Here is a 25872-nt window from a genome sequence, read left to right as displayed (position 1 = left end):
TTTTTTTAACTAGGCCAATGGTTTTCAAAGTGTGGTTTGGGAAGGTCCGGAGAGTCTCAGGCCTTGTCAGGGTGTTTATGAGTTCAAAACTGTTTTCATAATAATATCAAGATGTTATTTGCCATTTTTCTCTCATTCTCTCAACAAGTACACAGGAGAATTTTCCAAAACTTTCAATACTCATGACAAAGTCATCAATTCTGATGATAACATAAAATAGGTTTCATTATTTTTTTAATGAAAGAACAGTTTTAATGTTTCTCAGGTTCTGATTCTAATTAATACATTACACAACTTCCTTTGGGATCTTCAATACTTTATAAGATCAAAAACCCTGAAACAAACAAGTTTGAAAACACACTGGGCCATTTCACAGCTTTGTGGGGGTAGGAACTAACTCCTAAAAGACACACAACAATGTAATGACCCTTATCTATAACAAGCAGAGATTTTGCCTGGCAGAGATACAACTGATTTACATACATGTAGAAAAGAAAACATTAATTTTTATAGTCCTTTAGGATATAAAATATGAATTTTATAGTCCCAGTTTTGTATCAACTACAAATTTATTTCAGCATTTCTGATTGTGGACAGGTGGATGGATCAATGGACAGATATAGATCTGTTTTTTAAATTATCTTTTGAACTGGTCCTATCATCTTTCTCGTTCCTTCTAATGAATTTTTTAAAATTGCTGATGTATTTATAATTTGAGAATCTTATTTTTTTAACTCTTTGAAAATTATTCTTTAGCATCAACTATCAGTTCAGTTTCTGCATACAGGCCTTAACCATAATAAAAACAGAATTAGATAATTAATAACATTCTAACACAGAAAGCACCAAGCCCAGATGGGTTCACTGGTGAATTCTATCAAACATTTAAGGAACAGAGTGTACCAATTCTCTATAATCTCTTTCAGAGAATATAAGCAAAGGAAATATTTCCTACCTCATTCCATGAAGCCAGCATTATGCTCATAGCATAACCAGAAAAATATATTACAAGAAAAAATAGGGCAGTATGAACACAAATGTAAGAATCCTCAAAAAAAAAAAAAAAAAAAAAGCAAATCCAACAACGTACAAAGTGAATTATACACTACAGTCACGTGGGATTTGTCCCAAGTAGGCAAATCACATGATCATATTCATAGATGCAGGAAAAGTATTTGACACAATCCAACAACCATTCATGATAAAAACGCTCTATAAACTAGGAATACAAAAGAACCATCTAACAAAGACTATCTACAGAAAAAAAAAAAAAAACAAAAACAGGCTGCAGAATACAAGGTTAGTAATAAAAGTCAATTGCTTTCCAATATGCCAACAATGAAAGAGTAAAAAATGACATTAAAAACAAAACCATTAACAGTAGGCACTCCCTCAAAATGAAATACGTATAAGTCTAACAAAATATGTACAAGATCTATATGAAGAAAAGACAAAACTCTAATGAATGAACCAAGAAAGAATGAAATAAATGGAGAGATATTCCATGTTCATGGACAAGAGGACTCAATATTGTCAAGAAGTCAGTTCTCCCCAACTTACCACACCCACTTGTTTACAGATTGTCTATGGCTATTTTTCCTACAATAATGGCAGAATTTTTTTTCTGCCATTGAATAGCTGACAGGTACAACATGGCCTACAAAGTCGAAAAGATTTCCTATCTGTCCCTTATTCTAAGTAACTATGCTCTAAGTAAGTAGTTACTTATCTCAACCCAATGCTACTTTTTCCTCCAAAACAAAATTTAGATAACCTCTTCGTTCTTTCAGTGGCAGTCAATGAAATTGTTCTAAAATAATATTAAGTGTTGCACTTTTTAAAGTAGAATATTTCAGTGTTAAGAATTTTTAATATATATCATGTTCTTTGAGGATAAAGGACAGGTCTTTGGAGAGCCTACAGATAAGAAATAACTAGCAAAGCCTTACGATTAAAAAGCAATTGTTTTATGATCTTCACAATTTTTTAAATCTGGTGATTTTCCAGAACTCATAAATGAAATACCTTTTTCCTTAAGAATTAAGAATTTTTCTCCTTTTATGGAAACTAAAACCCAATTTAACAAAAAAACTTAGGCTAAAAATTAAACAAAGTATCACTTACTGAATCTATACGTTGTATATTTCCTATAAGAATTTAAATTGCACTAATCCATGCACTGTAAGTATATAACACTTTGCCTGCTCTTAGTTTGAAAAACCTAACATACTTGCTCTACTCCCAAATATTTTTCTAAATATCTATAGAAACATGAATCTAGTAAATTACTATACATTCCTTTTACCAAATAAGCTTTTCTACTGCTAATGATCAGCTAGGTCTATGACATCACTTACTTTCATCTTAAATAATTTACAGGAAATGGAGGAAACCAAGAGAGATGTTGTACTGTGAGGTCCACACTATGGGAAATTCTATAGGACAAATAACCCAGTTCTTTTCACAAGTATGTTGCCAAGAAAAATGCTGCACAGGATTTATAGAGGCTTAATGAATGTATATATTTTAAAAACTGCAATGTATGAAACTTCTTGATATCTTGAGTTAAACTTTTTAAAAAGTATAAATTTGAAAACTGATTAAGATGTTTGAGAATTTTAAAGAAATAATATAAATTATGTTAGGTATGATAATGATATTTTGGTTATATTTTTAAAGAGTGTCCTGGTATTTTTGGACAGAAGTACTAAAAATATTTGCAAATGAAATTATAAAATGTCTGGAATTTGCTTTAAAATAAACCCTGAGTTGATATAAAGTAGTCGGGGGTCAAAAGGAAAAATTCACCATGAATTGACAATTGATAAAGCTGTGAGTATATGTAAAATTATCATATGAGCAATATTAGTCATTCTACATGGGTGTATGTGTGTAGGAAACTTTCAATAATAAAGCTTTGTTTTAAATCTTCATTTTCCACTCAATTTGAAACAAGAAAAGTATATATGGAAAGCAAAACATCTGAGGAGGAGATATTTTAGGAAGACAGAGGAGAGAGCAGGTCCAGAAGCATATTTGTGTGAGGTGTCACTTATTTTCTGGATTTTTGGATTTTCATCTTAATAATCATCAATAGTATATTGGTATAATTTCTGTTCATCTGCTATGATAGGGAAAAAAAAAAACCAAAGTTCTGCTTTATTTAGAGAGAGCGCGCGCGCAAGAGACAGAGCATAAGCAAGGGAGAGGCAGAGAAAGAATCCCAAGCAGGCTCCACACTGTCAGTGCAGGGCCCTAAAAGGGGCTTGAATTCACGTGAGATCATGACCTGAGCTGAAATCAAGAGTTGGCCGCTTAACCGACTAAGCCACCCAGACACTCCAATAGGCAGAACTTTAAATGACACTCGCCATTACCTTTTGAATGAAACCTATGAATTATGATGAGACATTACTCTCATGATTATGTTACATTATATGGTTAAAGGGAGATTACCCCTGGGTGGGTCTGATCTAATCAGGTGAGACCTTAAACTTGGCCTTTTCTCTGACTGATGACAGAAAAGGAAGTCAGAGAGATGTGCTCCAGCTAGCCTGGAAGAAAGGAAACATCCATGTGTGAACTGCCAATCTGGACACGTGACATGGAATGTGGGTGGCCTCTAGGAGCTAAAAGCAGTCCCTGGCCAACAGCTAGCAGCCCTCCATCCTTTAGTCACAAGGAAATAAATTCTGCCAACAACTATAGAACATGGAAGAATCCCTGAGCCCCAAATGAGAACTGTAGCCTGCTGAGACCCTAAGCAGAGAACCTAGCCACAGCATGCCCAGACTTTTGACCTGGTGGGGTCTTAAACCACTAAATTTGTGGTAATTTGTTACCTAGCAATAAAACTAATATGCCTGGATAAGCATCTTATACCCAAAGAGTACATCACAAGACCTTAAAGCCCACCTTCTGCACAAGTTTATGATCCCATTGGCACCAAGTGAGTACCTAAACATTCAGCAATTTAACTTTTAATGCAGTGTTTCTCAAAGGATCATGAATCCAAATTTGAGAAACAATGAACTACATAATCCCTTATAAATGAAATATTCCTTTTCCAACACACACAGTTAGCTTTACAGGCAAGATTACATACTTGACTGCTTTTTACAGTGTGAAGACCTCTCTACAGCAGAAAAATCCTGCAAAATATATGGAACAAGTTTAAAGTAAATTGTGACTAAGCCAAATTTATCACCAAGACCTTTAGCTTATCATCATAGTAGGTATAAAACAGTATAAAGCTTCCTATCCTTTAATGCCCTAGCTCATGATTAGGAGGTATGAAAACAATATGAGCCAGAGTCCATACAACAATTTCTTTACAACAAAGTTTCCAAAGTCTTGGATGGTCCATAAATATTAAGGAATTATCACAAATATCCTTTGTCAGTATTTGTATCTATTTATTTAGAGGGAAAAATTGAGGTGTACATGAATAAAAGAAATGAGGAAGTACATCATAGATATTATCCCTAAGGTTTAAAATTCTGTTTCCAAGCTTGCACTCAAAGATTTTTTAGCCTTTTAACAGCTTTATTGATATATAAAAATCATATGCCATAAAATTCATCCATTTAAAATGTACAGTACAGTGGTTTTTAGTATATTTACAAACTGTGTAACCATTTCCACAATTTTTAGAACATTTTCATCACCCCTAAAAAGAAACTGTATCCTAATAGTCATTCTTCCTTTATTTTTTTTTATTTTTTTTAATGTTTTATTTATTTCTAGGAGAGAGAGAGAGAGACAGCGTGAGCAGGGGAGGGTCAGAGAGAGAGAGGGAGACACAGACTGAAACAGGCTCCAGGCTCTGAGCTGGCAGTCAGCACAGAGCCCAACGCGGGGCTTGAACCCACGAACCGCGAGATCATGACCCAAGCAAAAGTCGGACGCTTAACCGACTAAGCCACCCAGGCGCCCCAGGTCATTCTTCCTTTAAAACCATGTAATGCTAACAAATTTTTCTCTAGCACCAGAAAACTTTGATCTCTTAGAACACCAAAATCAACCTGGGGAAGAGAAGAACTAAGGGTAGAAGATCTCATCTACAGGCATAACAAAAACTGGAAAAACTGTGATTGGGGATTGTAGAGTATTGCTTCTTATGACTGATGCTATGAACATTCCTGTGAAAATCCGGACATGATCTAAATACACAAAACATGAAACTACTAGACAGTGAAAACATAAATATCTTTCATTGGAAAGACTCGTCACCTATTGCATAATTTGTTTATTTCAGGAGCTGAAGAGAGAGGATGATCTGAGCTTTATTTAAGTAAAACAAGAGTTCTGTATTCCGAGGGAAAAAATCTGGAATTTAAAATAGCATTCTTAAATGGTCATACCCAACATTAGAACATATTTTACAAGCCGAAAGAATGAATGAATGATACTTTACGGTGTTGCTTCCATGGCTTATGAGATAGTCCATAAAATGTCCAGTATAGTATTTGCCCCATGAAACTTAGTTACTCCCTTGCCTCTGCTATGCTTGAAAGAAATCTGGATTTGAAATTCTAAGTAGAATCCCAGTAAAAGGAGGCATTTTATTCTATTTCCCACCTTTGGTCATTATAACACTGGAACTTTGTAGTCTGGGCTCCATGGTGGCTAAGGAAAGAAACTGGTAACAAACAAATCTACCCTATGTTTATGAAGCCAAAAGAGTCTGATGAGAAACTCACTGAGTGAAATATAGCTGTGAAATGCCTAGATCCTTTCTAGGATTTTCTATTTTTTAAAAATTTATTTATTTCTGAGAGAGAGAGAGAGACCGTGTGAGCAGGGGAGAATCAGAGAGAGAGGGAGATACACAATCCGAAGCAGGCTCCAGGCTCTAAGCTGTCAGCACAGAGCCCGATGCGGAGCTCAAACCCACGAACCATGAGATCATGACTTGAGCCAAAGTCGGACTCTTAACTGACTGAGCCACCCAGGCGCCCCTGGATTTTCTAGAATAGAAGCTATAAGAACACCTACTACTACTTCCACCCACTTTAGTTCAAAGGCACTCCTGGTGTTGACCATTTGTAATAGGGTGATTTCCGCTCCCTTTTCTTTTAAACAATAGGTGAATGTGCAAATTAAATCTCCTAGGGAATCATCCTGAAAAGAAGAGAAGGTCTCAATTTTTCAGATCTTTTGTTCTTCCCACTCATTTTCAGTGCTGGCTAAATATCAGAATTTACCTGGGGGAGTTTCAAGAATCCTGGAGACTGGGCCCAAACCTGGACATCTACTAAATCAGAATCTAGAGGCACCTCTTTTTTATATCCACCAGAGGATATTCTGACTTGCATCCAGGGCAGAGAACCAACACACAGCCTTCAGAAGTCTTCCCGAAGCATTATCTTCGCATTAGTTGCTCAAGAACTGAGCATGGGTTGGTTAATTAAAACTTCATAGCATTCCCCCTATGTACACTGAAAATCTTACCAACGTTTTTCTGAGAGCCAAGTTTGAGTGTTGCCAAAGCTCAAGTTTTAGACTCAAGTTTTACAGACATTCTTGGTTGCGGGAAAGGGGGGGAAAACCCATCATTCTGCTAATCTTTTTCAGAGTTCTTCCCACACTGCTAATGTGAGATAAGCTGTCATTTTTAAAGGTTGAAGCCCCCCCCCCCTTTTCTAAGCATTCTGACCTTTGACAATAATGACAGAGCCAACCTTTTCTTTCCCCAAAGCCTCATCTTCCTTATCCAGAGATAACATTACTGACCTACCAACACAGGCCATGGGCTTCAAAGTTGTTTACCCACGAGCTCTGGTGGGCTTGCCCTGACCCAGCATCGGTGTCTCACAGAGTTCCCCGTTGTGACCAAGAATATGTCCTTAAAATGTGGCTGGCCTCCCAGGCAGTGGTCATGGAAGAATGGAGAAATGACCCCACAGGGTCTAATCCACTGACCTTTACTTTGCTCTCACCAACTGCCCAAATAAATAAAAACAGCAGGGTAGCTCAGTTTCCCAGATGAATTCCAATTTATCCCTAAATATCCAAGCCTAGTCCAATGTTTAAAGTTCTCAGGCCATCCAAATTCTGTCAACTGGCTCTCAACCAAGGCCCAATTTTGCTCTCCTGGGGACATCTGGCAATGTCTGGAGACATTTTCGGTTGTTACAACCGGGGGAAAGGTTGTTACTGGCATCTAGTGGGTAGAGGCCAAGGATGCCGCTAAACTACACAGCAGAGCCTCCACAACAAAGAATGATCCTGCCCGAAATGCCAATAGCGCTGAAGCTGAGATACCCTGGATTGAGTCATCTGCCAGCCCACTGGTTTGAAGAGACTCTCATTACAATTTAGTTTAGTTTAAAATAGGGATCCGGGGCACCTGGGTGGCTCAGGTTCGGGTCATGAACTCGTGCTTTGCCAGTTCAGGTCCCACATCAGGCTTGCTGACAGCACAAAGCCCACTTGGGATCCTCTGCCTCCCCTCCCCCCGACCTCCCCTAATTGTGTGCTCTCAAAAATAAAGAATACATTAAACAAAGTGGCTGTGTATGAGGCACTGGGGTTTGGTGAGGCCTGTGCCAAATCAGAATGTACATGTTCACTAAAATCATTTCATTTTTTAAAATAACACTGGGTTAGTCAAACAAAGCAGGACAGCTGGCTACATGTTTCCTGTGTACCAATGGTCATCAAACTCTGTTTAAAGACGTCATCAGTTTAAACAGAACTAGATGATCGCCCAAAGACACTGTCTAGCCTCATCCCTTAGATCCTACGGAACTTCCTGAGACCCCAAGCTGGGGAACAGGAGGAGAAGCTGTCCATTAAGTACAGACTAGGGGATCAGGGGCACCTGGAAGGCTCAGTTGGTTAAGCATCCAACTTCAGCTTAGATCATGATCTCACAGTTCGTGAGTTCAATCCCCACATCGGGCTCTGTGCTGACAGCTCAGAGCCTGGGCCTGCTTCGGATTCTGTGCCCATCCCCTGCTCATGTTCTATCTGTCTCTCTCAAAAATGAATAAACATTTAAAAAAAAAAAAAAGAAAAAAGAACAGACTCAGGATCCAATTTTAAGGGTTGAGCTTCAGAGTCTCTTAGTGCTAAAAGCAGGGGCCAATATTGGAAACTCTGAAGGTGAAAAAAAGATGGAGGTCCCCCTTCACTGATCTCCACTCTAGGGAAACCCACTGGCTATTACATCAATATTACACAATGCCATATAAGTAAGGTCATTATTTTACAATGAAGCCATTCACACAAAATTTTAGAATTTTCACAGCAGTTCACAAATGAGGAAACTGAGACCTGGGGATTTTAAATGAATTGCAAAGACTACCCACATCTAAACCTAAAATTAATTGATGTATCTTTTTTCTCTGTGCAATTGCAACACAGCAACCAAAAGGTGAAGAGATTTCATTTCAAGGTGTCAAACATTCATGACTAAACTCTCTACCAACAGAAATAAGTTTTACATAAATTTAGATATAAACCTACTCACCACCATCCTCTTTTCCCCATCAAAAACAAAAACAAAACAAAACAAAACAAAAAACATTAACATGTTTGCCCCAAGTCACTGTTTTAAGATCTCACTTCCACATAACAGAAGAATTGAAAACAGGTTAAGTATCTCCAGCTCTCCTTTCAGATCAGGCTGTAGAGAGGAAAGCCAAGTCAGCAAATGGAACACAAGAAGGAAGCTGGGATCAGATCCGAATATCCCCACGTGTATGCATGCTTTCTGCTGGAGGAATTCCTGGCCTGAGGAGACAGTATAAACAAACGCAATCCAGAGGGAAACAAATGATAAGATAAGTGATACCCAATAACTCCCTCTGTCCTCCCCTCCACCTACTTCCCCCAACATATTCCATCAGAGAAACAATGTGAGTTTAGGAGGATTAAAATGCAAGCAGCCCCCACCCTCTACTTCCACACAGCTCCCTATTCTCAATTAAGGGGTTTAGGGGAAGACACGCTCCTTAGTGAGGTCAGTGTGAGGGGACTGTGGTTCCCCTCACACAAAACCTGGCCCACAGGGGACAACCTTGTCCTTTGCCCACAAGGAGGCTATGAGCGCAGAACTGACAAGAAGGCAATTCACTGCTCTTCCAGACTCAAATTACAATTCAAGGAGTGTAGTAGGCAAAGGTGGAGTGCGAAAGAAAGGTGGCTTCAGTCACAGCCTGAAAAGAAACTGGGTCAAACTAAAAATAGGATTTATTTTTTTAAATTTCAAACCAATCCCTTAGCAGAAAATGTCACAGGCAAGGCAGTTTCTTGCCACAGTTCCTGGAACTTCTATAGTTGGAAATGTCACCTACACACACACTGTTAAGCCCTAAATGGGTCATAGAGGTTTTCTAGTCCAATCCAATCCCTATTCTTGATGTTTAAAATACAAAAATATAATAGCAGGCCTTTCATTTAATGGTCTGAGAACATGATGCAGTCTCAGCCATCATCTTCAATTCCAGCCCAATTCATTCCACACTGTCTCAGACTTTTTCAAATTTCTACTGAATGTAAGCAAGTTGGGGGGCGGGGGAGGACCGCTAATGCAAACAAGATTGCCACATACAAAGAGAATGGGAAAGAAACCAATGTTATTGTTGTTTCTTTTGCCACCATCATCCTAAATCATACAGCGACTAATATGAGGTAACTGTAGCTGCATTAAAAAAAATAAATCCTAAGGACAAAGCTGTACGACATTTTCTGTATCCACAATTTCACCAACTTTCGAGAGTAGAGAACACAAAAAGGACCTTCAAATGGTTTAATTTGTCTACATCACTTCCTTGAACTTCTTACGGTATTTTTTGTAATAAATTCAAGATTTAGAAGGGCTGTTGGTCTAATCTTCTCGTTGCAGAACTACAGGCTGTAATTAACTCACGTCTAATCATTTCACTGCTCGGTTTTGCAAATCTCTATGAAACAAATATTTTTTTTAATGTTTTATTTATTTCTGAGAGACAGAGAGAGAAGAGACAGCATTAGCAGGGGAGGGTCAGAAAGAGAGGGAGATACAGAATCTGAAACAGGCTCCAGGCTCTGAGCTGGCTGTCAGCACAGAGCCCAATGCGGGACTCGAACTCACGAACCGTGAAATTGTGACCTGAGCTGAAGTCGGACGCTTAACCAATTGAGCCACCCAGGCACCCTGAAACAAATACATTTAGATACATACGAACAATCTAACTGACCTGGTGACTGACACGGACCACTATCTTTCACTCTTATTCTGGGACATAAATCTGCAGAAGTTTTAGGGAAGAAGAGCAAAGCCTAGAAACGGCACCAAAACATCCACTAATGTCTTAGGTCACATCCCCAAGAAACAGAAAAGACTAAGGCTATGGGGCTTTGGCAAAGTTTTAGGAAGCTGCTTTTAGTCCTGACCCAACTCTTCATAGAAGGACACCTGTCAGAAGCATTCAGTTCCTTGGCAAATTGTTGGCAAAGCTTTACCTCTCACTTACAGGGTCTAAAAAAACTAAGACCCCCATCAGTTCAATTTATAATATGGCACCATCTTTTGCCCCTTGAAGTGATGGATATGCATTAATATATCCACAGTGTACTATCTAGTCTCCTTTGTTGCCAAGAAAGAACATGATGAGTTAACAATGGGCAGGAGGGAGGGGCCCTGGCTGGCTCAGCTTTAAAACATGCGACCCTTAATCTCAGGTTTGTGAGTTCAAGCCCCACATTGGGCATAGAGCCTACTTAAAAAAACAGTAATTTAAAAGTTTTCTTAAAAGTTGACTAAAATTATAGGTACATTTTATGGCTCCAAAACAAGGCAAAACTAACCCATGACCTTGAACTGGTTTGGAGATCACTAACAAACTGAGCATAGCCAAACAGCCAGAATATAAGAACCCATTTCAAAAAACAAAAGATGGGCATCTCTTATTATCCCAGACTGCCCAAAGCTCAGATCTGGGCAATCTACTCTTGGAAGCCTAAAATCAGAAAGCCTATCAGCTGGGCAATGTTTGCGAATCCCACAGATTTCTTTTCTAGAAATGAAAACGACAAAGACCAGATTATTAGTTGACCCTAATTAGGTATCTGGCAGAACAAAAGGTACCTTCAATTCCAATCCTGCTGCAATTTATAGAACATAATGAACTCAGGTTATTACTAAGGGTGATGGATCTAGAAGAGTAAGAAGATGAATGAAAAAAAAAAAAAAAGCTTCTGAAATCACTGTCTGTTGAATGAAAGAACATTATGTTTGAGCAATCTAATAGCTAATAAGGCTTTTGTTTTCATTCTCTTTTCCTAGCAATATACTGTTAGGGCATAACTTTTCTCTTATTTCCCTAAATGACACAGTTTGAGTTTTACTCAATTGTCTTCATTAAATAATGTCAAAGCGGCCAAATATCCAGTTTTAAGCCAAAAGGAAAAGATCTATTATAAATCAGGAAATCATACCAACTGCATTGAAAATTGAACCTGCTTCCCTGGGTTTCCACATTTAATTCACAATAGTGGCTATGGCTTAAAAGAACTGCAACTGTATATTTGGCACCAAATTTGCTCCACTGTAAAAATAAATAAAAGCCTCTCTTCTGAGGTGGAAAATAAAAAAAGCTTATTTTAATATCTAAGGATAAACCAATATTAGATTACATGTCTGACTACTACTCAAGTTTTCATTATTTTCTTTTCAAAAGAGCTTTTACTATTTATGTTAAAAGACAACAAGAAGGAAGAAAGCTAAGAAGTTATGGGAGTCTTAACTTGCAAGGCCGGCTTCTGTGGCTCCGTTCTGGGTGAGAAGGATTTTTTTTTTTTTTTTTTTGGATAAGAAGTTCAACCTATTGAAAAGTTACCTCAGTTAACAAATACAGTCTAATGCTGGACAGGCTCCAAATAGATTTAGAAATGGCATATAAGAGCATTTCTTTTTTCAAATAATTTGCCTATCACCCGCACCCCAAAAAGGAGGGAGTTCAAAAGTTTTATCATTCAAATACACAGATGCAACACTTTTAATCTTCTGCAACATCTTCTGCTCCAGAAAGTCCTACTTTAAGAACCCATTAAATGAAGGGGCACCTGGGTGGTGCAGTCGGTTATGCATCCAACTCTTGATCTCAGCTCAGGTCATGATCTCACAGTTCATCAGTTCAAGTCCCACACTGGGCTCTGCGTTGAGGGTGCAGACCCTGCTTGGGATTCTGTCTCTCCTTCTCTCTGACCTACCCCCACTTATGCGCGCACTCGCTCGCTCTCTCCCTCTCTCTCAAAATAAATAAACTTAAAAGAAAAAAAGAAACCATTAAATGAAGAATCTTTTACTCTCAATCAACCCAGCACTGGGTGAGCCAGCACTGTTTCAGAAGTAAGAGACACAAAGGAAGTTATGATTCTCCCTAACTTAATGGAGAGCAGAGGCAAGGCAATAGTGTGGGGGTACAGAGAACTAGGCTACCTAGGTCCCTAACCTGGTATGCCACTTACCAGTTGCGGGACCTGAGCTAGGCAAGTTCCTTAACTTCTTCATGTCTCAGTTTCTTCCTTTGTAAAATGGTGATGATAGTACCTATCTCATACAGTTGTTAAGGAGTCAATGGTTAAGCCCATGTAAGGTATTAGAAAGGGCCTGGCTCAAGGTAAGCACCTCACATCCCTTGACTATCAGCATCATGTCAGCTGCTTTAAGTTCTGTGGTCAGGCTAAGGACTCTGAGGAGGAAGGACAGAGGGAGATGGTAAAAGCTGAGGCACGGAAGGCTTCCTGGAATCTGTGGTACTCAAGATGGATCCGAGGGCAAAAGGAGAGTTTAGAAACTCAGAGGAGCACACATTCCAAATGAGTGGAGCCATTACTGGCTAAAGTCACAGCTGGTGTAAAAACCAGGAGTGCTGAAACATCAACAAGGAAAATAATGTTCACCAAAGCTGCATATGTATTTGGTGATCTCAGATTAATTGTGGAGGAAGGAGGCGGCAGAGGGAGGCCTCGATATACTTGCTGCAGTGCTCCGGGATTTAGCGTTTTAACTAATTGTTAGATGTGTGTACTATGAATGCAAACTCATTCTGAAATGTTCTGTTCTCTCCTCCTGTAACAGTGGAAAGAATGCCAGAAAATAAAAAGGTAGACTGCTTTTTGTTTTTCCTGCAAAAACAGTCCGCTAGAGTGGAATGTAGGTCACCAAAATCAACTTGCATCTCATCTGCATTTGCCCCGCTTTCGGTGGTGATACTAAGTGGTGGCTTGGAGGGAATCAGTGGGGTGGGGAGGCACTTCAGATCCACCCTTCAATTCCAGGCCCTATCAGCCACTCTCAACACAATCTACAGAAAGAGACAGTGACTGTGACCTCACGAGAAGTAGCCTCCCCAGCCTGCCCTCATTGACCAGATGTTACTCCCAAGCCACATACAGAAACTCTCCTCCCTACAGATTTTTTTTTTTACATCTATTAATTTTTTTTTTTTTTTAAGTTGTGGGTGCCTGGGTGGCTCAGTTGGTTAAGCATCTGACTTCAGCTCAGGTCATGATCTCACGGTTTGTGAGTTCAAGCCCCACATCAGGCTCTCTGCTGACAATTTGGAACCTAAAGCCTGCTTCAGATTCTGTCTTCCTCTCTCTCTCTGCCCCTCTCCTACTCATGCATGCCTTCTCACTCTCAAAAATAAACATTAAAAATTTTGTTTAATTTTTAGTGCTTACTTATTTAGACAGACAGAGAGAGAGAGAGACAGAGAGAGAGAGAGAGAGAGAGAGCGAGCGAGCATTCACACGTGAAAAGCTAGGGAGAAGCAGAAAGAGAAGGAGAGGGAATCCCAAACAGGCTCTGCAGTCAGTGCAAGAGCCCCATGAGGGGATTGAACTCACAAAGTGTGAGATCATGACCTGAGTCTGTTAAGAGTCAACCGTTTAACAGACTGAGCTACCCAGGTGGCCCTAATATTTGTTTATTTTTGAGAGAGAGAGAAAGGGAGAGAGAGAAAGCAGGGGAGGGGCAGAAAGAGGGGCAGAGGATCTGAAGCAAGCTCTGTGCTGACAGCAGAGAGCCCGATGCAGGGCTCAAACTCAAGAACAAGGATCATGACCCGAGCTTACCGATTTCTTAGTCTCTGTGATCAGTTGCCTCTAAACTGAGCACTCAGGAAAACCACTAAGAACAGATGCTCTGAATGTTAGGATACATTTCGCTTGGAAGATTTCCGCCATTACCAACTTAGGACTCGAAATGCGGAAACACGTGACAGTAGTCCACATCCCTTATTCAAAGAAGAAAAATCACAAAATGAAGAATTTTCATTTTGACTGTGCCCCTACTGGAGTTTAAACAAGTTTGCTAACCTAAATTGGCAAAGTTACTTTGTTTCCTTCAATCATATAAGGATAGGCTTAAAACTTGGAAATACCAGGAGCCTAACATGAAGCCAGGGAAGGCCCCACAGAAGTTACAACTCTGATTATTTCCTGAACCAAACACCTAAGGCTCTCAGGGGTACCAAGCTTTGTTGGAAAAGCTTGTTTTCCCTGACAGCTGTAACTTTTTAAGTGATTTCACAGAAGACCTCAAGATTCTCAAGCCAAAGCCACTCTTTATAACATCCCCAAAATATTTACACAAGGAAACACTTTCAATCTTAACCATGTTTTGTTTGTAAACAACTTATTTGTTCTGATGACCGTAGTACCAACACTAACAGCGGCCTTTTAAACAAAGCAGTTCAAATAAAACCACACACAGACACACAGGCATTCTTGACACCCAGAGCCTATCCACAGAGCAAGAAAGCCAGGATTCAAATTCCTTGGCACCTACTCACTAAGCTCCTGTAAGCACCACCCAAGGACATGACCCACTGCTACTATTACGCCTCCTCACTAATTTATACTTCTGAAAACCCACAGAATCTGACTACTGGATGATAACAGAATGTTACAAATATTGGACAAATCTCTCCTACCCCATTCTTCTCTCACGTGATTCAGCCTGGGACAACCGATCCTGTTTATGAGAAAACTCCTCCCCAGATAAGAAAGCCATTGTCCAGCTCCTCTACCCAAATGGTGCCTCGGGGGCCATGGCTGGCAGAAGCCTCTAGTTATCTCTTAGTCTCTCTCTTCCTTCTGTCACACACCTCCTGGGAAAGTTATCTGGGCCAAGGACAGTATAAATCTAGATATGTCTGCTGTGGAGTAATAAGGATTATGTTAAGAACCGTAACAAGAATTTTAGAAAAAAAAAAGTCTGTGTGAGTGAATGATTCCAAAAGCAAATAATTACAAAATACATCTATTTCAGACACGTGGAAGGCCTTTTATACTTCAGGTCACGTGCTACAGTTTTCATTTATGCTGAGATGAAACTACTTCACAGAAAGTTAAAGGAATATTACAGTTGATGCCAGAACTATCAGTGGAAAGAATGCAATCTTGAATCTCCAATCATGGTTCTACTATTGACTCAACAAATATTTATTAACTACATACCAATGGTCAAACACTAATTGCTAGAGAGACAGGGAAGGACAAGACAAAGACCCTGACCTCAAACACTTTGGGGGGGGGGGTGGAACACATTAGAATTGCTGTCAGAATTATAGGGAGACAAGAAAAATCAGACAATTGAAGGAGATTTTTCAGTCCATGATAAGTTCTAGGACAAAAACAATCAGTGACAATTTCTGATTCTGTTTCCTCATGAGGTGTTTACCGCCCACGTAAAACAAGATGATGAATGTCGACCACTTGGTAGTCAGTGTCCCCACGCATTTACCTGCACACGAATGCACATACATACACGTTCACAGATACAGCTTCATTCCCCCTTAACTGCAGTATCTGTGATAATCCACTTTGGCATGTAACAAAAGCAGAAGGTAAACAAAATATTTGTGTAATAATTCAATTATGCCTAATGCAATTAAATTACAAATAACTGGGTTCCTCAAGAATCTATAAAAACACAGACTCTAAACAATTCTAAAATAAAAGCATAAATAGAAATCCAGATACAAGGATAATACCAGTAATACTAGAAATACTATTATAAATAGTAAAATGGCTGCCTTGCCTACCTTAAAGGATTGCCATGAAGAGCCAGGCTGTTTTGTCATGCGAGTCATACAAGTAAGGCTCAGAGATATTAACCCAAAGCCACAGTGTCAGAAGCAGAATTTAACTCACCTTCAAATTATTTTGAGAAAAGACAACAACCAAGTCCTTTGTAGAGCCACAAGATTTTATACCTAGAATCAACTTTGGGAAACCCTCTATAGCCCTCCTCCCCACATTACTAATGACCCAGGTCCCCTGAAGTAAAGAATTACCCCAGAGTGGGGTAGCCAGCAATGCCAGAGCTACACAATGACCCGGGCTTCCTAGATCCCTGCCCAGCCTGCTTCATCCTCGAGGACCTGCATCCTTTAGGCAGGCAGCAGGCTTCTAGATTTTATGGGAACCACAAGGGATGACACGGACTTCCAGAATTCAATTTCAGTTATTAATTGTTCCTATAAACTTCCACAGAGCTACACCTAGGGCAAATTGAAGCCCTTTACTGGTAGCCAGAGAGCTCTCTTTAACAGAGGACACGCCCTCCTTGAGAAAGCTGCCTCCGACACTGTCAGGTACATTAGGAAAATTAAACATCTAGCCTGAAAGGCAAAGAAATCATTCCATTGTAGCTTTTAGAGCTTGCCTCAGGAAAAAGGCTCCAAACATTACTTCTGGAGAGGAGAGAGACCAGGTATGGACACAAGAGAGGGAAAGGGGTCTAGAACCGTGTCCAAGCTACTTCCAAAAGAATGGAGGCCTGGGCTGTGGAAAGGGTGAAGAAGACAGAGCAGCTGGGCCCGGAACGAGCATTTGACCACACCCACTGGCCACGCCCTCCCAGCTGCCCGCAGAGCCACAACGAATTGAAACAGCAGTGGGAGCAGTTAAGATTCCGACGGCAGGAGTCGCCATGGCAACGGGATTCGTCTTGCAGACAAACTGCACTTCAATTCACTAGGTCCTCCGCCAGTCTCAAGCAACTACCAACTCATTGAGCGCAAAACGGTCACGGGTAGCATTTACTCTTGATGCTCTCCTGCGGGTAGGAGACCACGCTAGAGGAAATAAAGCGTAGATATCAATTCCTGGCCCCACCATAATATTTTATGAGGGGGGGGAAAAAAATCCAAAAAACAAAACCAAAAAAACCCAGAACATCCCAACGCCAGGCTGTGAGCGACTTGAGAACAGAGGCATTAGCAGGGTTTGATGAATGAGTGAGAATGAGAAAGAATGAGAGTGCTAGGGAAAGGAAATCCAGAGGACTTTATAGACTTCTCGGGCCCCCAAGCACGTCTCAAGTCGGAGGGCAAGCCCATTTACAAGCAGTCGGATTTTCAACACCAGATGGTTCCTATTGCCCAGCCCTCCTGCCCCACAGCGAGCCTCATCATTAGATTATTCGACACCCCACACGGCCTTACCAACTCCCAGCCCACGGCTCCGAGCAGACGCTTCGCCCCAGCTCAGGTGCTCTTTGTGGAGGGAGCGATCAGGACAGGGGGGAAGGAAGATGCCCCTTTCCCAGGGGGACGAGAGGCGGGAGCGCCCTGCGGCGCCCCGAACCCGCTCCGCAGGCGGCACAGGCTCGGCTCCCCGCTGTGCGCCAACACCCCTTAGTCCTTCCGCAGCGCGGGGTCTCCCTCCTCTCCTGCGAGACCTCAGCTTCCAACTTTCTCGGAATTACAGTCACCTCGTCCCTTTTACAAATAAAGCTTGAAGCGAGGGCTGCAGGGATGGTTGGGGTTCTGCTCGGACGCGGGCGGGCACACGAGTCCCTCCTTCCCTGTTGCCACCTCCGAGCCCACCACGCCTGCCTCGGAGCCTCCAGGGCCAGCAGCTCCCGACCGCGGGCAGGGTCCCCCGCGAGGCCACGACCCCCGGTGCCCCGACGCCCCAGCCTCGAGAGCCTGCAACAAGGCGGCGAATGGTACCCTGCCTGCTCTTTTGGCATCCCAGCGCCTCAGAAAGAAAGGAGGGAGGGACCCCCGTCCTCCGGGGCGCCTTCCTCCGGGCTTGCCTTGCTTTTCGCCGCGCTTGCAGCCATTTTCCCAAACCCAGCTTGGCAGCCGGGAGCTGTCTAGGTCCCGTTCCCACCCAAACCCAACCTGAAGGACGGGTTTAATATTTACCTACTGGCCCTGGGGCTCCGGAGAGGCAGCGGGAGGGCGCGCCGCGAACCCAGCGCCGGGCCCGAAGTAATGCGCCCACCCCCACGCCACCGCGCGGTGCTACTTTAATGAATGAGTGCGGCGGGCGAGGCGGCACGTCCCCCTTACCTGAGCAGCCCCTGCATGCTGGAAAGGCGGCTCTGCGCTCCGGGTACAATGGGATCCGGTTAAACAGTTTCCTTCACAGCCGCTCGTAGGTTACCAACTCGCAGGTGACATCACCCTCTCCTCGCCTGATAGGATACAATGTGGCGCCCACTGCGCATGAACTCCCCAGCCGGGCCCGCAGCCTGCTGGGAGTTGTAGTCCCGATCTCACCAGCACAGCCCGGGTAGCTACGCTAACCGGGGTTCACTGAACTACACTTCCCGTCGCGTTCCTCGGCCGCTTCGTCCCCGCCCCTTGGTCCCGCCCCCGCCGGGACCCGCCCCCTCCCCGCCCTCCAGCCTTGCAGTGTTAGTGGTGGTCGTTCAAGAAGCTGAGTTGCGGACGCCGCGGCGAGGGGGGTGAGGGGAGGGCACCCTGCGGTCGTGCCCTTTGACTTGACCTCCATCCTGCCGGGTGCGGGCTCTGAATGCCGCCAGGGGTCGGGCGCCGGGACGCACGGGCCAGGCAGCTCTGACCATCCCGGCTCTTGGCCCCAGCTGGAAAGAGAAGATTAAGCCTTCCACTGCTTTCCTTGCGCTTAGAAACTAATTAATAGGACGCACTGGTTTCTGGGTTAAAAGCGGTCCTGGAATTCCCCCCGCGTCCCCGAGGATGAGGCAATGCCGGCCGCGAAGAAGAGAAATCCCCGTGTGCCCCCACTTAGTACAGTTCACCTTTCTGTCCTCTCTCCCCGTTTAACGGAGTCCGGGTGACCAACCAGAACGCAGGGAACAGCTTAGCTGGCTGAGCTGACAGGATAACGGAGGCTGTCACTGATAAAAATGCGGTGTAATAGACGGTCGCTGCAACCCTTTTTCAGGGAGCCTGCTGCTGCTGCAGAGATAGTACTATCGCGCAGCCATGCTTTTGTTCTTCCCTGCAGCGGACTTCCCGCTCTGACGGCTCTCAACTCCCAGGAAGACGACGTCCGTGTCTAAAGTTTTAATAAATGACACACACAAATATACATGTACTTTTAAATCCACAACACTCTCCCTTCCTTTTCCATACCTCTCTCTTAAAATATTTTTTAAATGACCTAAACCAAACAACATCGTGCTGTTCAAGAATGCCGTGGTCTTTACACAGCTCAATGTTTAGTTAAAGGTAAGCATAAGTGTGTAGCAGAATCCTGACCCTTTAGGAGGATTTTATTTTCAGTATGTAAAATTTTTCTGTGACATTTTTCATTATTCGATGAATCTCAAGTATGGAGAAAAATTAACACTGAGAGCAATTCTCTAGGTGTCTTTTTAAATGGAAAAAAAAATCAATGTATCTAGTTATTCCAGTTGTAAAGGTAAATTATAATGCCTCTGGATGTGTCTCAATCACATATAAGGATCAGCTCACACCCTTATTTCTGCTAGTAAAATCGCCATAAGAGTGTACATCTTGGGGAAGGGGAGGAAGTTCACAATTAAGATTTCAAACAACTCCACCTAATTACTGGTGGAAATCTTATTCTTATTTTCTCATCTCACTAGGCAATATTAACAGGTTCGAGAGAAAATATTCATGGAACTGGTTGAGGATCTCAGGGGAGACAGAAATGCTTTGTTTTGCAGAGAGAAGAGTTTTAGTTCTGAATTCTGATTTTCTTTTAACAAATCAGACACATTTTTCTCCACTGAAGGAAGATGACTTGAATGTTGCTCTCCTGTTCTAAGCTATTCTATCCATTTCAAATATTGTGTTAAGTGGAACCCAGACAATGAAAATGGTCCCTTGGCCATCAGATCAAGAGTATAATCAGTGATATTCTAGTTAATGGGTAGGCTTAATGTATTGCAGCTCATTGTGGAAAAATATTCAGAAAGAAACTTGACCTGAAATGATTCTAAAGGCTCTCCGGTTTTATAACTGTGTAAAGCTTTTAGATGGAAATATAATCAGTGAGCCTGAAATTTATTGAGTCAATAAATTGGATGTGGAGACTCTCTCTAAGGCAGGGCTTATCCTTATAGATAAAAGTATATTATTGAGGTACATTCTGAGCAGTAACTTTATAGGACAAATCACTTTACAGCAATTTCTCTTGGATCTTCAGCAACGAAGGAGAAGATGGAGCCTTCCTGCAGAAAAAAAAAAAAGCCCATTCTCTATAGCAATTAATATTATAGAGATGTGCCATGTTACATAGTTCATTTCCACATATATAGGACATCATATACTGTACACTCTAAGCACAGAAATGTGTAGCTGTGCACGTGTGAGCTGTCCTTTCTATTAAACAGATAACAGACACAGAAAGTAAGATTTGTATTTGGAAGCATTTTTCTGTAAGTGGTGATGGATTTGAACTGATCCCTGCACAGTTTCATTGGTAACCAGGGGAAACAAAGATGGCTTTTCAGCATCAGAAATGCAGCCTGCGGACCTGGGTCCAGAGGAAGATTAACAACTTCTATCGATACAGCAGGGAACTCTCTCTCTTCCTCTCCATGAGACACAGGCACATACCTTCACATACACTCATTGTGTGTGTTTGTGTTTAATTCTAAGTGACTAAGTAGTCTCAGGAGCCATCAAAAACACCCACTCTGTCTAGCTTAATTTATATTCTCAGCCAAAAGGTTTCTTTGCTTTTTTTTCCCTTTTTTTTTTAAACGATTGCTGTTCTAGAATAATCATATGAAAGACCTTCCCTTGCCCCATAATCGTTGCCTATTAATTAGGAAACTGTGGGACCACTGACAATAGATTTAATCGACCATCTACAGGTGGAGGAGGGGAAGGTGCTTTGGGGGTATTTTGCTGATCTTTCAAAATAACCTCTCTCAGTTCTGGTTACAAAGTTTTACTCTACACATTGAGTTTTTGATAAGAGAGGAAATGAGATATAAACAGAGAAAGAATTTTAAGTTTGTAGCTTTGCATGTGGTTTCACACAATAGCTTGGTGTTTTGTAACAATTGAGGTTATGTGCTGAGCACAGGTTTGGGATCAAGCCATTTTACCACTTTTGAGAAATGTGACTGCTTATTCTGTGTTGCTTACTCCTTCTGAGGCTTGATTTCCTTATTCTTAAAATGGAGCTAAAAGTAAAACCTACTTCCCAAGGTTTTTGAGCATTAAATTTGATGAGCTGTATAAAAACACCTCTGACATTGAAAATTCAAATGCTAGTTTTTCTTACCATTTGCAGTTCCTCCTGAAGATTATCTCAAATGTCAACCCTAATTATGAAACAATAAAAAGCTATAAAAAATTTTGTTCTAAACAAGAAACTATTAGAAATTATATGTGAGCACATATTATGTCACTAGTTTGCAAAGAGGAAAAATGTACTTTGAAGAAAAAACACACAAAATCCAAATAGAACAGTGTTGGTCCTTGGCTTGTTTTCAGATCTGTACCTTGTCCTTCCCTCCCACCCCCACCAGTGCTCCAAGCTGCTCTCACCATCACAGGCCATGTTCCTCAGGCTTCTGAGCAGACAGAGGGAGGCACTGATGGGAGGTTGGAAGCATGAAGCCAGGGAATTCTACTTCCACTTCCGCAGAGTAGCATTGGGTAACGTTTCTGCCAAGGGCAGCAGCATTTCCCATGCTGGGCTGGTCCACTGTGGTCCCAGCTGCTTCCAGGTCACCCCTGGAAGGTTAATGCCACCTTCTCCCCTTGTCCCTCCAGCCTAGGGGTGGAGGTGGCTTCCTGCTGTTGTTAATCTCTCATTGTTGCATAGTTGGCTTCTGGGGCCTTCTATCGCCCAACAACCATTTCCCTATACTGCATTACATCTGTCCTAAATACTTAGAACGGCTTTTGTTTCTGTGGTAAAACACATAACTGATACACTCATGTCTTAGTTCAAGGTCTTTTAAGGGCAGGCAACAGAAACTTGTCTATGGCTAGTTTATGGAAAATAAAGAAAGAGCATTAAGTGAAAGGATGAAGCAACCCAGGCTCCACCTACAACCAGCTCAGAGAATCACAGCAGTTGTAGCTTTTGGCACTTGTCTCCAGAGCCCTCAGTCTTCACAACTCTTTGTTCCAAGTCACAAATGATTGAGAGAAGCTGATATCCCTATCTCAGGGTGACTACTCCTAAGTTAATTATCTACAGCAGTGGTTCGTAAAGTGTGGGCCCCAGATCGCAACATCAGTATCACCTGAGAAATTGTTATAAATGCAAATGAGGGGCACCTGGGTGGCTCAGTCGGTTAAGCATCCGACTTCGGCTCAGGTCACGATCTCACAGTTTATGGGTTCGAGCCCCGCATCAGGCTCTGTGCTGGCAGCTCAGAGCCTGGAGCCTGTTTCAGATTCTGTATCTCCCTCTCTCTCTGACCCTCCCCTGCTCACGCTGTCTCGCACTCTCCCTCCCTCTCTCTCTCTCTCAGAAACAAATAAAACATTAATTTTTTTAATAAATAAATGCAAATGCTTGGGCCCAACTCACAGACCTACTGGAAAAGAAACTGCAGGGATGCCCCCTCCCCCCCAAATTTGTGTTTTTACAAGTCCTACAGCTGATTCAGATCTATGGGAAAGTTTTCGAATCACATCTCTATAGAGAAGATTACAAGACCTTCTTAGATCTGGTCATTCAAGACCTCTCACTATGTGTCTGGGATTCTTCCTCACAAGGAAAAAGTGTTATGAACTTGGCAGCCACCTCAAAAGGTGTCAAGTAAAGCTGGTAAACCTGTCAAGTTCTTAACGGTAAAATTTGGTTCTTCCGAGGGAGAGAACGTTATAGTATTTGGAGCCAACTAATCAATTTAGTCACAGCAAAGTCACTTGGAAAAGATTCATTTCATTGTGTTTAATTGAGAACTCAGAACTGAAAAACCAGCATCAGGGCAGTACAAGGGAGCTGCAATCTTACAGAAATCTAAAAGCAGTAACAGTAAGATCAGGCCACAGTTAATAGGGGATGTGAAAATATCCCACTCAACTTTTCAGACCAGTTTTAATGGAACAGCTTCTGAGAATTCAGAAACAGAAACTCTCCTTTGAGGGTACCTGGCTGGCCTGGTCAGAAGACCATGTGACTCTTGATCTCAGGGTCATGAGTCTGAGCCCCACGTTGAGTGTAAAGATGAGTTAAAAAAATAAAAACTTTAGGGGCACCTGGGTGGCTCAGTCGGTTAAGCATCAGACTTCAGCTCAGGTCATGATCTCGTGGTTTGTGGATTCAAGCCCCGCAATGGGCTCTGTGCTGACCACTCAGAGCCTGGAGCCTGCTTCAGATCCTGTGTCTCCCTCTCTGTCTCTCCCCTGCTTGCACTCTGTCTCTCAAAATTAAACATTAAAAAAAATTTAATAAAAACTTCAATAAAAAAGAAAGGAAAGGAAGGAAGGAAGGAAGGAAGGAAGGAAGGAAGGAAGGAAGGAAGGAAGGAATTCTTTGACTATTTTAGCTAGGATCCCTATACGAGCTTTTTCATAACTGGCTTATGCTTGACTCATCCATGAGAATGTATTGTTCAATTCTGTAGCAACTGTCCCATGTGGCTATTTAAACTTAAATTAATTAAAATTAAATAAAATATAACATTCACTTCCTCAGTCACAATTGCCGTATTTCAAACAATGAGGCCACATGAGGCTAGTGGCTACCATATTGAGTATCTCAGACACAGAGATTTGAGAAAGTCATTTGAGAAAGTTCTGTTGGGCAGTGCTCTCTGTCACCTCGTGAATTTTCATGCTCAAACCCATTTTCTTCTACATCTTTTCCAGGCCAAATTCCAGAGAGAGAGAGAAAATGAAAGAGAAAAAAGAGAGACAGAAAAAAAATCTAATTGTTCCAGTTCACCATTTTAAGCCAGATCATGCCATAAATCATTAGCTACCATGAGAAAAACACCTAACCTGACAACCAAAAAGAAAAAAAAAATCCCATAACCAAATGGTCAGTAAGCATGTGAAAAGGGCTCAAACTGGTCATCAGAGAAATGCGAATAAAGACCACAGTGGGATACTACTACACACCCATTAGACTGGTTAAAATTAAAAGGAATAACCATATTAATGATTGCCAACTAAATCATACACTGCCAGTGAGAGTATCAATTTGTCTAACTACTTTGGAAAACTCTCTATTCGTATCTGCTAAATGTGAACATACACATACGTTATAGCTCAGCAATTCACTCCTAGGAATATACCCAACAGAACTGAGTATATGTGTTCACCAAAAGGCACATATTTGAATGTTAATAGCTATGCTATTCTTATAGCCCAGGGTGGCCATGCCACATGAGATATACTAAAAATATTATTGGCTCGTCTCAAATTCAAATTTAACTGAGAATTCTGTATCTTTACTTGCTGAATCTGGCAACCCCATTATAGCCCCAAACTAGAAACAACATGGTTGTTTATGCAAAATAGAGTGGATATTTATCTATTTAGATTGTGGCATAGGCACATAATAAATGCTATATAGCAGGTTGGCAAACTTTTCTGTAATGGGCTAGACACTAAGGCCATGTGGGCCATATGATCTCTGTTGTAACTACTCAACTCTGCCATTGTAGCATGAAAGCAGTCAAGATGTAAAGAAGTGAGCATGGCTGTGTTCCAATAAAGTTTTATTTACAAACTCAGCAGCTGGCCCATGAGCCATAGTTTGGCAACCCCTGTTATCCAACAGTGAGAATGAATGAGTCATGTCTACTTCTAACATTGAGTGAAAGAATACATAGTGTGGTTACATTTACATCAAACTAAAAAAACAGGTACAAATGGTGTTAGAAAAGTAGTTACCTTTAGGGGATAGTTATAGAAGGGAACATGAAGGATGTCTCTAAGATGCTACTATTGCTCAAATTTTTTTTTTATCTGGGCACTGGTTACTTGGGCATTTCACTCTGATAATTCGTCATGCTGTACATTTATGATTTGTGTGCTTTTAGGTATATACATTATGTGAAGCTAAAATAGTTACATAAATTTAAAACCAAGCCAAATAATCTCAAGATCATGCCCATAAGAATTATTTTATGAATTTTGTACCCAAGGTTTTTTTTCCTAATTATAATAGGAATTCATGTTCTTTATAGAGAATTTAGAAAATATTACTATTAAGGCAATAAAATCATCTACAAGTCTGCAAACTGGAAAGAAGCATTAACATTTTTCCCCCGCCCTCCTTGTCTTTCAAACCTGGGATCTTTTTATTTTCTAACTGACTAACTATTTAAAAATATATCTTGGGAATTGCCTATGTAAGTAAATTGTGTTCCATCTGCATTTTAATGGTTACCGGTATTTTATTATGTCAAGATAACTATCTTTTATTGTACAATAAGTCACTTCCAATTTTTTGGTATTAAAAATAGGGGTAAGCCAGTTGGTTAAATGTCTCACTTTGGATCAGGTCATGATCTCACAGCTCCTGGTTTCAAGCCCCACATCCTGCTCTCCACTGTCCCCACAGCCTTCTTCAGATCTTCTGTCTCCCTCTCTCTGCTCCTCCCTCGCTCTCTCTCTCTCTCTCTCAAAATAAATAAACATTTAAAAAAAAAAACCTTTCACCTGTTTCATTATGAAGTTCAGAATTTAAAAAAAATTTAAAATA

At 41.3% G+C, this 25872-nt stretch overlaps 1 protein-coding gene across 1 annotated transcript in view; it reads right to left on the bottom strand.

Moving 5' to 3' along the window:
• Positions 1 to 18388, bottom strand: part of DAAM1 (dishevelled associated activator of morphogenesis 1) — a 172153-nt gene extending 153765 nt beyond the window's left edge. Inside the window, exon 1 of the mRNA XM_039240768.1 lies at positions 18303 to 18388. The gene's annotated coding sequence lies outside the window, so the exon portion shown is untranslated. The remainder of the gene's footprint in view (positions 1 to 18302) is intronic.
• Positions 18389 to 25872: the final 7484 nt, after the last annotated feature.

Source organism: Hyaena hyaena, unplaced genomic scaffold, assembly GCF_003009895.1.
Source record: "Hyaena hyaena isolate Hyena2069 unplaced genomic scaffold, ASM300989v1 scaffold_181, whole genome shotgun sequence".
NCBI lineage: Eukaryota > Metazoa > Chordata > Mammalia > Carnivora > Hyaenidae > Hyaena > Hyaena hyaena.
Note: the sequence above shows the minus strand (reverse complement) of the source record. Positions and strands in the feature narration are given on the sequence as shown.